Below are 11,524 nucleotides of genomic sequence, written 5' to 3' on the forward strand. Positions count from 1 at the left end.
ACACACACACACACACACACACACACACACTCACTCACTCACTCACTCACTCACTCACTCACTCACTCACTCACTCACTCACTCACTCACTCACTCACTCACTCACTCACTCACTCACTCACTCACTCACTCACTCACTCTCTCTCTCTCATTTTTTGTTTAGTGACCAACAATGAAACAAGCACAAAAGGTGTGAAATGTCCTGTCATCCTTTACGCTGCCAGTAGTGTCTTTGACAGCCACACTTTATACCATTCTACAAAGGCTGATGAAAAGCCACGTAAGTCAAGGGGTTCGAACAGTACCAGCTGCCTTTCACCCCATTCTTTCACCTCGTATTCACCCATATTTCCCTCTCTATATATATTGTTCTTCTTTACTTCCCCCACTCTTTTCTTTTCGTTCTGTTCCGAACAGTACCGAATTTCACTGACCATCGATAAAATAAACAGTAAAAAGGCTGAAGTACTCGGGCCACACTGTTCTTCGTGGCCTGCCAGTGGTGCCTCTCAAACCCACACTTCACACCAACACGTTTCACAAAGACTCAGAAGCTGCGTCACTCAAAAGGCTCGGGCAGTACCTGAATTGCACGACAGGGGAGGGACGCACACCGCTGCCAATACAATACACCTGCCAGTACTCAAAACTGCACCACCTCCCTGCCCGACAGCTGGAAGAGACCTTACACGCAGGATTACATACACCAGGACTTCGCGAGGGGTTGCCAAGGTCTGCCTGCCGCTCTCCTCACTTGTTCCAAGATATAATTCCCTTCCGGCCGGAGATTTCCATGCAGGCTTTCAGTACACGAGTTCCAGGCGACGCGTGGACAGACAGACAAACATGAGCAGCTTGTAGACCCAATGTTGTTCTGCCTAAACCTACTGTCATGTTATTGGCCGAGTTTACCTTGAATGGGATCACGTTTTCTTAGTGTCCCCCGTGTTCCGGTTACCTGCCATTCGGGCATTATCCTTATTATTGGTTATAAGTAGTATAAGGCTTATTTACTCGTTTTATATCATGTAGTATTATTCTCCTCATAATTTAAGTTCTCTATATCTTTGTATGTATAAGGGAGGAAGTATAATTGAGGTGGAAATATGTTGAAACGAGGGGAGCTTGAGTGGGCAACAACACATTCCAAGGAGGGAAAGGTAGAGCGCCTTAGGTCGTGAGGTATATCGGAGGGAAGGCGTCTCTCAGGGAAGAATCTTGGTGTGGATTGGTGATGGAGTGAGTGTGTGGAGGTATTAGTGGTGTAGCGGTATAACCTTGATATCCAGGATCAGGTTAGTGAGTCTTTTGTGGTACCAAGAGCTCTTGTCCGCTGAAATTCGGTTGTTGAGTTGTGCCGGTGACGCTGTTCGAAGGGGTCATAGGTCAAACTGACAGCCATTTTGTGAGTGGAGGTTGTGGTGTTGACCTTGGAAGCTGGTGTTGTGGTGTATTGGTGATTTGGTGGATGATGTTATGGTGTTATGGGTAATCTTTGGTGATTATGGTAATCTCCTGCAAGGTTTGAGGAGGTGAAATACTGGAAATATTGTCTGGGGACGCGGTAATGGCGTCTGAGTAAATTCCTGCGGTTGAGGGAAATATTTCTGTGACTGGTGGAGGTGTAAACGGGTTCTGGTGTTGTGGGAAGTGACGAGAACGTCATGTAGTAACGTGTACTACCTCATGTTGTTTGTGAATTATTATTAGTATTAATATATGTGGTTGTAACATAGAATAATCGTGTTTCCTACTCCCCCAACATTGATCTGGTATTAGAGGTGATTCCAGGTGTGCTGTGTCAAGGTAAGGGTAGAGTGAGAGGGTGTAATTCTGGCGATTTCGGATAGGTCGGGTAGGCACTCGAAGCCTTTAAAAATCCAGACCTTTAAAACTTTCCGGGATCAGTGTAACGTCCACTTTCTTGGGAAGATAACCGAGATCGTACGATCGTAAGTAAGTAAGCGATCGTGACACTACACACCACAAGAAATCGCTGGGATGGAATGGATGTTGCAGATGAGGAACTTAATTACAGTGACTTGTGGAAGGAAATGTTATTCTTTAAGGCTTGCATGTGGAGTTTATTGTTACGACCATCTAACCTAAAATGTAATGCTGGAAGTGATAAACACGACTCTAATAAATCTGTTGGAAGGAAAGGAGCCTCTTTTTGCTATAGTTGAGAAATTTCCGTCGTGGTAAATGTATAAAACAAAATATGTACTTAAGAGTAGCTTACTTACACGCACAAAACAAGTGCCTTGTGGTTCAATCAGTTAACGCTAGTCTTTTCAATCTGCTCAGTTCAAACTCTGGTCACGTCCACCTCCCTCATCAAAAAAGTAATAAATAAAAATAAAACATACTTACATGCCAAAAATGAGCCCTGGAAATAAAACTAACGCTATAAATAAAGAAAACACAAACTTCTTCTCACTTTGCCAAGAACATGGCTCAGATTTCTATCCAGAGGAATTGAAGTAGAAGAGAAAATGTTTGCCTAAGACTTCTTAGCTTGTAAAGACACGCTCTGGGATGAATCTGCCGCTACACATTAACAAAACACATCCATTTCTATTCCATGAAACGAAGCCTTCACCTTGAACGTGGCTCAGATTCTTGTCCTCAGAAGTTTGGCGAGAGAAAAATGAAATATTTCCTTAAAGACTGATAAAACTTTTCATAATGAACATGGTTTAAAATTTGCCCAGAACAATTCTGAAAAAAAAAAATTAAAATCTACATCAGAGAAGGATTTGTACTGCCACATTACAAGGCACAGATAAAGAATTCTAATCGTGCCTAAGTTTTCTGGAACATGGTTTAAAATAGTCAAGAAGAATTAAGAAAAGGAGAATATATCACTTAAACTCAGTAACTTACATAACAAAAGGAATCACATTAGTATAACAAAACCCACAAATAAGTCATTTATTCGTTGGTCGTCACTTTTCAGGGAAGTGGTTGAGATTCTGTCGTGATGAAATAAAAAGACCAAAAGGCCAACGATAAAGAACTGACTCTTCCCGCTTAACACTCCAGGCACGTGGTGAAATTTTATCTTAAAGACCTTACAAAAACAATACTTAAGTCACACACCACAAGGAATCGTATTACCAAAACAAAAGCTTCAGGTAAAGAGAACTCCTCTCCCTCACTTTTATGAACCATGCCTCAGATGCCATCGAAAATAATATATATATATATATATATATATATATATATATATATATATATATATATATATATATATATATATATATATATATATATATATATAATATATATATATATATATATATATATATATATATATATATATATATATATATATATATATATATATATATATATATACATATATATAACGAGAAAACGTCGATTTGATACTCCCTGAGAGGTGGAAAGAGGTTGGCATCCTTTATAGATGGACTGCCACTTGTAGATAAATATTCATCCTTTTTGTGACGAACGTGTTTGGAATCTCTTCCTCAAGAAACTAAGAAACCGAGAAAATTGAACTTAAGCCTTCCTAGCGGACGTAGGAGAAGGAATCACATTAGTAGAAAAAAGGCTAAAAATTATGAAGGCTCCTCTTTCCTCACTTTTGTGAACGTAATTAAAACCTCTTCTAAAAACTCAGAACACAAGAAAATATCAGCTTAAGACACACATACCAGATGGAATCGTATTAATAAGCCAAAGTAGAAAATATGTACTGAAGACTATTAACGTTACATTGCAGAACAAATCATATCACCAGAACAAAGTTTAAAGGTAAAGAAGACACAGGCCTCCCCACTCTGAAGAACGTGTTTGAAATTCCTCCCCTGCTGAATTACGAAAACGAGAAAATGTCAGTTGGAGATTATCGATCCTAGGAAACAGGAAGAATCGTAGGAGTAGAACAAAGGACAGAAAGATAATCCTGTTTTCTCACTTTCCAAGAACATGTTTGAGATTTATGTCGTAAAGAACTTTCAAAGTGAGAAAAATATTTCGTGGAAAGAAATAAAGTTACGGCAGAAGGAATGGTATCAGTACAACAAAGGTTAGGGATACAGACTATGCATCCCTCCTCACTGTTAAGGAGCGTGGCTAAGATTATGTACTGAACAATGCAAAAAGTTAAAATAAATATCAATTAAACATTACTATATTTACACAGCACAAGGATTCGTATTAATGAAACAAAAACTGAAGGTAAAGAATTGACTCGTATTTCCTCACTTTCCAGAAAAAAAAAGTTTTAGAATTGTGTAGTTAAGACACGAGAAAATATCAACTTAACACTTCCCAACCCACGAAGCAGAAAGAATATTAATAGTACAACAAAGGCTATAGAAAAAGAAGACTGCCCTTAGTTTCCTGCGACCTGCGTGAAGTCCTGCCGTGGAAAGCTTAGAAAACGAGGAGATACCAACATAAGAGTTCCTGACCCACACAACAAAAGGATTTACAGCAGGAGAAGAAAAGCCAATGATAAACAAGACTCTTCCCTCCTCACTTTCCAGGAACGTGTTTCAGATGCATGTCATAAAGAATTATAAAACAAGAAAACGTCACCTAAAGACTTCCTAACTTACATAACAAGAGGAATTGTATTGCTACAAAAAGCTACACATCAACAAGACTCTTCCCTCCTCACTTTCCGGAAATGTAGTTGATTCCATCATAAAGATTTGAGAAAACGAGAGAAAATGTTAACTTCAGACCAACACAACAGCAGGAACTGTTTCAGCTAAACAAAAGGTCCCAGATAAAGAAATGACTCATCTCTCCTCAGTCTCCAGGAACGTGGTTAAGATACCATCGTGAAGAATAATAAAAAATAAATAACAATCTAGTGAAGACTACTGAAGTTGCACAGTAAAAAGAACCATATTATTACCACAAAAATTAAAGAACACGATTATTGCTTTTTTCGCTTTTCTGAACGTAGTAAACATCCAATCGTGAAGAACTGTTGTTAAAATTCAGTCATGCAGAATTAAGAAAACAAGAAAATACCAACACAAAAGCAGGAATCATAGAACAAAACACCAGAGATAAAGAATTGAATCATCCACTCTCACTTTCCAGGAACGTGTTTAACATTCTATTCCGAAGAATTGAAAAGAAAAAGAGAAAATATCTGGTACAGACTCTCTCAGTTAAGATCGCGAGTGCGTTAATGATTTTTTATATTTTTATTTATTTTTTTTTATTTATGTAGGAGGGACACCGACCAACAAAATACAATAAAAAAAAAAAAAAAAAACAGAGATGCCGGTCTCTGAATAGGGTCCGAACCGGTGGTCAAAAATTAAAGGATAAGTGTCTTGAAACCTTCCTCTTTAAGGCGTTCAAGTCATAGGAAGGTCAAAATACAGAAGCAGGCAAGGAGTTCCAGAGTTTACCAGAGAAAGGGATGAATGATTGAGAATACTAGTTAACTTTTGCATTAGAAAGTGGACAGAATAGGGGTGAGAGAAAGAGGAGTCTTGTGGAGCGATGCCGCAGAAGGGGAGGCATGTAGTTAGCAAGATCAGAAGAACAGTTAGGATGAAAATAGCGGTAGAAGACAGCTAGAGATGCAACGTTGCGGTGATGAGAGAAAGGCTGAAGACCGTCAGTTAGAGGAGAGGAGTTCATGAGACGAAAAGCTTACTCCATACATCGATGGATAAGGCCCCTATACAGAGTTAGCAGCTGTGGGGGTGAGAAAAACTGGCGGAGACGTCTCAAGACACCTAACTTCATAGAAGCTGTTTTAGCTAGAGATGAGATGTAAAGTTTCAAGTTTAGATTATAGAAAAGGACAGACCGAGGATGCTCAATGTAGAAGAGGGGGACAGTTGAGTGTCATTAAAGAAGAGGGGATAGTTGCCTGTAAGGTTGTTTCGAAATGATAGATGGAGGAATTGAGTTTTTGAGGTATTAAACAAAACCAAGTTTGCTCTACCCCAATCAGAAATTTAAGAGAGAACAGAAGTCAGGCGTTCTGTGGCTTCGCTATGTGAAATGTTTACTCCCTAAAGGATTCAACGTCTATATAAAAACGTGGAAAAGTGCAGGGTGGTATCATCAGCGTAGGAGTGGATGGGAAAAGAAGTCTGGTCTAAAAGATCATTGATAATAATAGAAAGAGAGTGGATGACAAGACAGAACCCTGAGGAACACTACTGTTAATAAATTTAGGAGAAGAACAGTGACCGTCTACCACAGCAGCAATAGAACGGTCACAAAGGAAACGAGATGAAGTTACAGAACCGGATCAAGTATCTATAGTGGAAAATATACGAACTTCTTTTCTGATAAATTGATAAGGACTGTACCATCAATGAGAAGAAAAAAAAAACTATTATTATTTCTGTTCATATGGAAGGCAGACCAAAGTGAAAAACGATGTCAGTAAACAAGTCTGTTGATTGTCTCTTCCCACCCACACCCTTAAAAAGGAAGGAATTAATCATCTAAAATAAAGTTTCACGTGTGCTATCATGATTCTAGTAACAATTAATTACGTATGCTGTACCACCAGTGGAAACACTTATCATAAACATAACCAGTCATCTGTAGGGCATTTAAGAACAATCCTAATGAGACACAAAGCATTTCTAATACAAAGATAAAAGATAGGTTGAGTAGCGAATCATTACCATTACAGCTGTATCAGTACTAATACTTACCTACCACTATTACTATTATCGGGAATCTACGGGACAAAGGAAGACAGTAAATAAGACATCAAACACGCCGTTCCCTGAAGAGCCTTGGAGTGAAGGAGTCTAGCGCTTGTTTAGAAACTCCTTAGGGTGGTTGTTCCTTAGGACTATAAGTGGGAGGGAAATGTTTACTGGATTATATATTTTTTTTATTGCTTTTTTATTAGTATTATCATTTAAGAACTCATGCCAAGGACAACAAAAACTACAATGCTCCTTGAAGACTGTGAGTGAGAGGGAAGAGGTTCACTTTATTTTTGTATTCATAAAACCTCGTGGGAAAAAAAAAAAACTCACAAAGGTGACAGACTGTGCGAGTCCATAGGCAAGTACAACAATTTAATTCAAATGTGAAGCAAAAGGTTTTATTTTCATGAGGTTCTCTGGTCTATTCCAGTTCGTTTCGTCTCCTTATGAAGGGCGTTGGCAAACATTTCTTCCTCTCACTTTCTTAACACTAGGTGGACACTTTATTGGAAGTTACTAATGTTCCCGCACGATAGTATTCATGACCGAAGCGCCCCCGCGGTGCAGTCACCAGCGCCTCACTGCATCAATGATTCTGAGTCATGACGTCACAACATCCAGGTGAAGGTGACGAAAAAGGAAGTTTCCACGATCGAACGCGTAACTTTCAGACTGCCACACGAACCACATACCACAGAGCCTACCGGAGAGAGAGAGAGAGAGAGAGAGAGAGAGAGAGAGAGAGAGAGAGAGAGAGAGAGAGAGAGAGAGAGAGAGAAATTAGACAAACAGATGCAGATACACAGGTAGATAGATACAGATAGATAGATAGATACAGGCATACTGATGCAGAGAAAGAAAATCATATAGATAAATACAGAACAAAACCGAGTTAAATAGAAAAATAAATAAATAAAATCACAGCGCTGTATCGGCACAAAGACAAATCAACAGATAGACAAACAGACAGACAGACAGCCAGCTAACATCCGCTAACCTAATCCCACCCCAAGTATAACTGAGATGCCTGATATTCACTTTAAAACAAGTCAATGTAAATACCTAAAGGCCAATTCTAATGCTGCTTCCTGGCCGCCTCGTGGACACACACACACACACACACACACACACACGGTAATGATTTGTGCAATTACGTGGCGTGCGGGGGTCGTTACTGCCAGAGCTGGGGAGTGGAGAAGCTGAAGGGTGGGTGGCATGGTAAGCAGGGAAGAGGAGGCGAGGCTAGAAAGACAGGGTTGTGGAGGTTAGACTGAGGAGGTGAGGCTAGGGAAGGCTGGGAAAGTGAGGCTGGGTAGGCGAAGCTAGGAACAGGAAGCTGGAAAGATGGCGCTGGGGAGGTGAGACTAGGGGAGATAAGGCTGGGGGCAGGCTGGGTTGGGGTGGGGCTGGTGGGGGTAAAGATAAACCCATGGCAACAAGGTAAGTCACTCTCAATTTAATGAGATGAACAGTGATTCTAGTAACGAGTGTTTATTCACCTCAGCTCTCTCACTCTTGACTCCTCACATGATTCCTCGTATGGATGAGTTGATGATGAAGCGGAGTGAGTTGATGTGGTGGAGGTGAAGGATGTGCTGATGAGGGAAAGGCAATTGATGATGGTTATGAAAGTGATGGAGGAACAAACAGCGACAAGGAAGTGGAAGATAATATTGGAGTGGTAGAAGGTGGAACGGCAGAGGATGTGGTGGTGATCAGAAAGACAACAATGGTTAATGTTTGCGATGATTCCTGATTGCAGACTTTACGGTAAACATTCAAGAAACAAGTGTAATATACCAGGGAATGTTGTGACAGCGGCGGGGTGCGTGGTGAGGGAGCAGAGACGCCTAGACAGTAGGCGCACCGCCCACTCTCGCCAACACTCAAGCCTATTTTCGTGTTCCTCAGCCTTACAACCTTCCATTTCGAGCACCATTCCTTTAGATTTATGGCACTGGAAATACTTACATCCTAGATAGTCATATGAAATACAAAAACTGATAAATATGCAAAATTAAGAAAATGTTAGTTATTAAAGGTCTGGCAACTGTGATTCCTCAACCGCTTGCTTCCTACTAGCCTAGCGAGGCATGACACACCAGTTTCACTAGCAGTATATGTCCAAATACACTCATTACCAAGTTAACATACCTGCTGACCACTGTGGACAGGCTTTGGGAGAGTTTTGGTTCACCTAAAGCCCAAATAAGCGTTCAAGAAAACACAAGACACACGCGTACACCACAAACAAAGCTGACGCTACTGACCACTGACTGACTGGCTAAAGTGAACCGCGTAGCTTCTCTTCCTTGTCTCGAAGCCGCTCGGGACTTCGGCGGCACTGTCAAATATAAAACAACATGGTAAGATGTACAGAATGCTTTAAAAGTTTCAAAATATATATGAATAATGCATTTCGGTACAATATTAGTAACATTCTACACTACAACTGCATTTTTTCATAATCTGGCACCTTTTTTATATCCTTTTCATATTGCAATGGAGCAAGGTTAGGGAATTGAGCCTGGAGGACCCGAAGACCCTTTACAGCATCATATAACTGAACACTGGCCAGTAACACGAAATTCCGAGGCCACAGTTCGGATTTGGTGTTCTGTAAGTACTTTCTATACGCATTTCACACAGAGAGGACAATAATGGGGGTCTTGAAGAGTGTATCCATAATGGTGATGCTCCAGCTCACGCCATGCATTAATATTAAAAAAAATAAAATAAAATAAAGAAATAAAAAATAAAGAAAGAGACAAAATTGATCATCATTACGCCCTTATGAGAAAACCATTTTATTTCAGTAACCCGCGGTGGTTTTACTAAGTAAACATCAAACTACCTACACTTGGGAAGCTTTACTAAACGTTGTCCCCACTCTGGTGAGCATTGCTTGAACAATGATAGTGTAAACCTTTGGGAAGCTTTACTAAATATTCAGTGCCCATTTATGTGAGTATTGCTTCAAGGAATATAGAGTAAATCTCAGAAAGAAGACAAGCAGACCCTACACCTTGCACAAACACACACCACAAAAATAAGTAAATAAATAAAATAAATAAATAAATAAATAAATAAACATATAAATTATATGAATAAATGAATAAATAAATAAAAAGACAAAGAATCTTCACACCCATCTGTCATAACTCTCCAGTCGCTTCGTTCCAGTCTCCTGGAACGGGGAACCTCACCAGGCCCAGACACCGGAAGGATTGACAGATTGAGAGCTCTTTCTCGATTCGGTGGGTGGTGGTGCATGGCCGTTCTTAGTTGGTGGAGCGATTTGTCTGGTTAATTCCGATAACGAACGAGACTCTGGCCTACTAACTAGTCGACGGATCTCCAGCAATTGGTGTCCAGTTCGCAGCTTCTTCTTAGAGGGATAAGCGGCAATTCTAGCCGCACGAGATTGAGATCCTGCACTTTCCTCCTCACGTCGTCTGGCTGAAATTAATGGAGGTTAAGGACGAGAACTTGTGTAATGTGGAGCGTGTCTGGTGTGCTCAATTTCCCTGACCTTTAAGCAAGTATTGGAGTATTCTGACACACACCGGTTACTCACCTATTTACGTCCCCCGGGCTATCACCTTACGACCCAGAAAGGTTCCGCTGCGTCTGATGGCCTCGGATCCTCTACTGACCAGCGCGATGGGGCCACTGAGTTCTGGATGGTTTTGACTCTATACTGTTTAGACTTGCGTTTGTACTGCATTCCCTTGTATCATGGAGCCTAAAGAGGATAAAATTAGCCTCTTATTCTTTCTTCCTTTATTTCAAGACAGGAAAAGTCCGTAAAATGCTGCACAAATTTTACAACATATTTTTTAGGCTTGCGTTTGTACTGCAGTCCCTTTTATAATGTAGCCTAAAGGGGACAAAATTAGCGTCTTATTCTCTCTCTTCCTCTGTTTCAAGGCAGGAAAAGTCCCTGCAATGCAGCACAATTTTTGCAATATACATTTTTTTTAGACTTGCAGTCCCTTTAATATCTCTGTAGCCTAAAGAGAAACAAAATTAACATCCTATTTATTTTTTACACCTTTAATTCTAGACACTTTTCTTATGACTGCTTACTTTTCATACAGATGCTTTTGTACTCTAGTCTCCTGAATAATTCAGCAGCCTAAAAAGGACAAAGGCAATCTATTCTCTCCTTCCGTGTGTGACAAGAACTCCATTCTTAACCAGTAAGGATTACTCACTTCAACTGTACACATTTTTTTTTTTCTCCGTGACTCCCTATTTGTAGATTTTTTTGGTATTGCAGTCTTTTGGGTTGTGTAGCACAGAGAGAGAGAGAGAGAGAGAGAGAGAGAGAGAGAGAGAGAGAGAGAGAGAGAGAGAGAGAGAGAGAGAGTTACGTCTCCTACCTGGATACTGCCATGAGGTACAGACTGAGTCAAGGCCCGGCGCAGCAGCAAGGTCAGGTGGAGCGGACGCGTTATGACAGAAACTAACTTCACAGCAGAGAAACTACCGTGAGGAGGGATCGAAGTCAACCTTTAGACAACCAGCCCACCGCTGCATTATTTACAGGCAAAGGAGAACGAGTAGCGTCGGGACTGTCACTCTAACTCTCAGGGAGGTTATGCAGACACACGCATGGTCTTTGAAAGACTGAAACAATACAATATTTGAGTTTTCGTCAGCGATTTAAAAATTTGGCGCTACAACATTTCGGACATATGGCGCCGCTACAAAATTATGAAAAGGCATGACAATTGTGGTTGAGTAAAAAAGCAGTAATACAAAATGTTAAAAATAAATAAAATTGTTAAAAATCAACTAAAATTAAGATAACAATTGTGATAATAATTATATATATATATATA

The 11,524-nt window shown here is 40.2% G+C and overlaps 1 long non-coding RNA gene across 2 annotated transcripts in view; it reads right to left on the reverse strand.

The window, feature by feature from the left end:
• LOC135112277 (uncharacterized) overlaps positions 1-9,012 on the reverse strand; it is a 28,036-nt gene extending 19,024 nt beyond the window's left edge. For both annotated transcript variants that reach the window (XR_010274256.1, XR_010274255.1), the window contains exon 1: positions 8,832-9,012. This is a non-coding gene — a long non-coding RNA (uncharacterized LOC135112277). The remainder of the gene's footprint in view (positions 1-8,831) is intronic.
• Between the last annotated feature and the right edge of the window lie 2,512 nt (positions 9,013-11,524).

Source organism: Scylla paramamosain, chromosome 23 (genome assembly GCF_035594125.1).
Source record: "Scylla paramamosain isolate STU-SP2022 chromosome 23, ASM3559412v1, whole genome shotgun sequence".
NCBI lineage: Eukaryota > Metazoa > Arthropoda > Malacostraca > Decapoda > Portunidae > Scylla > Scylla paramamosain.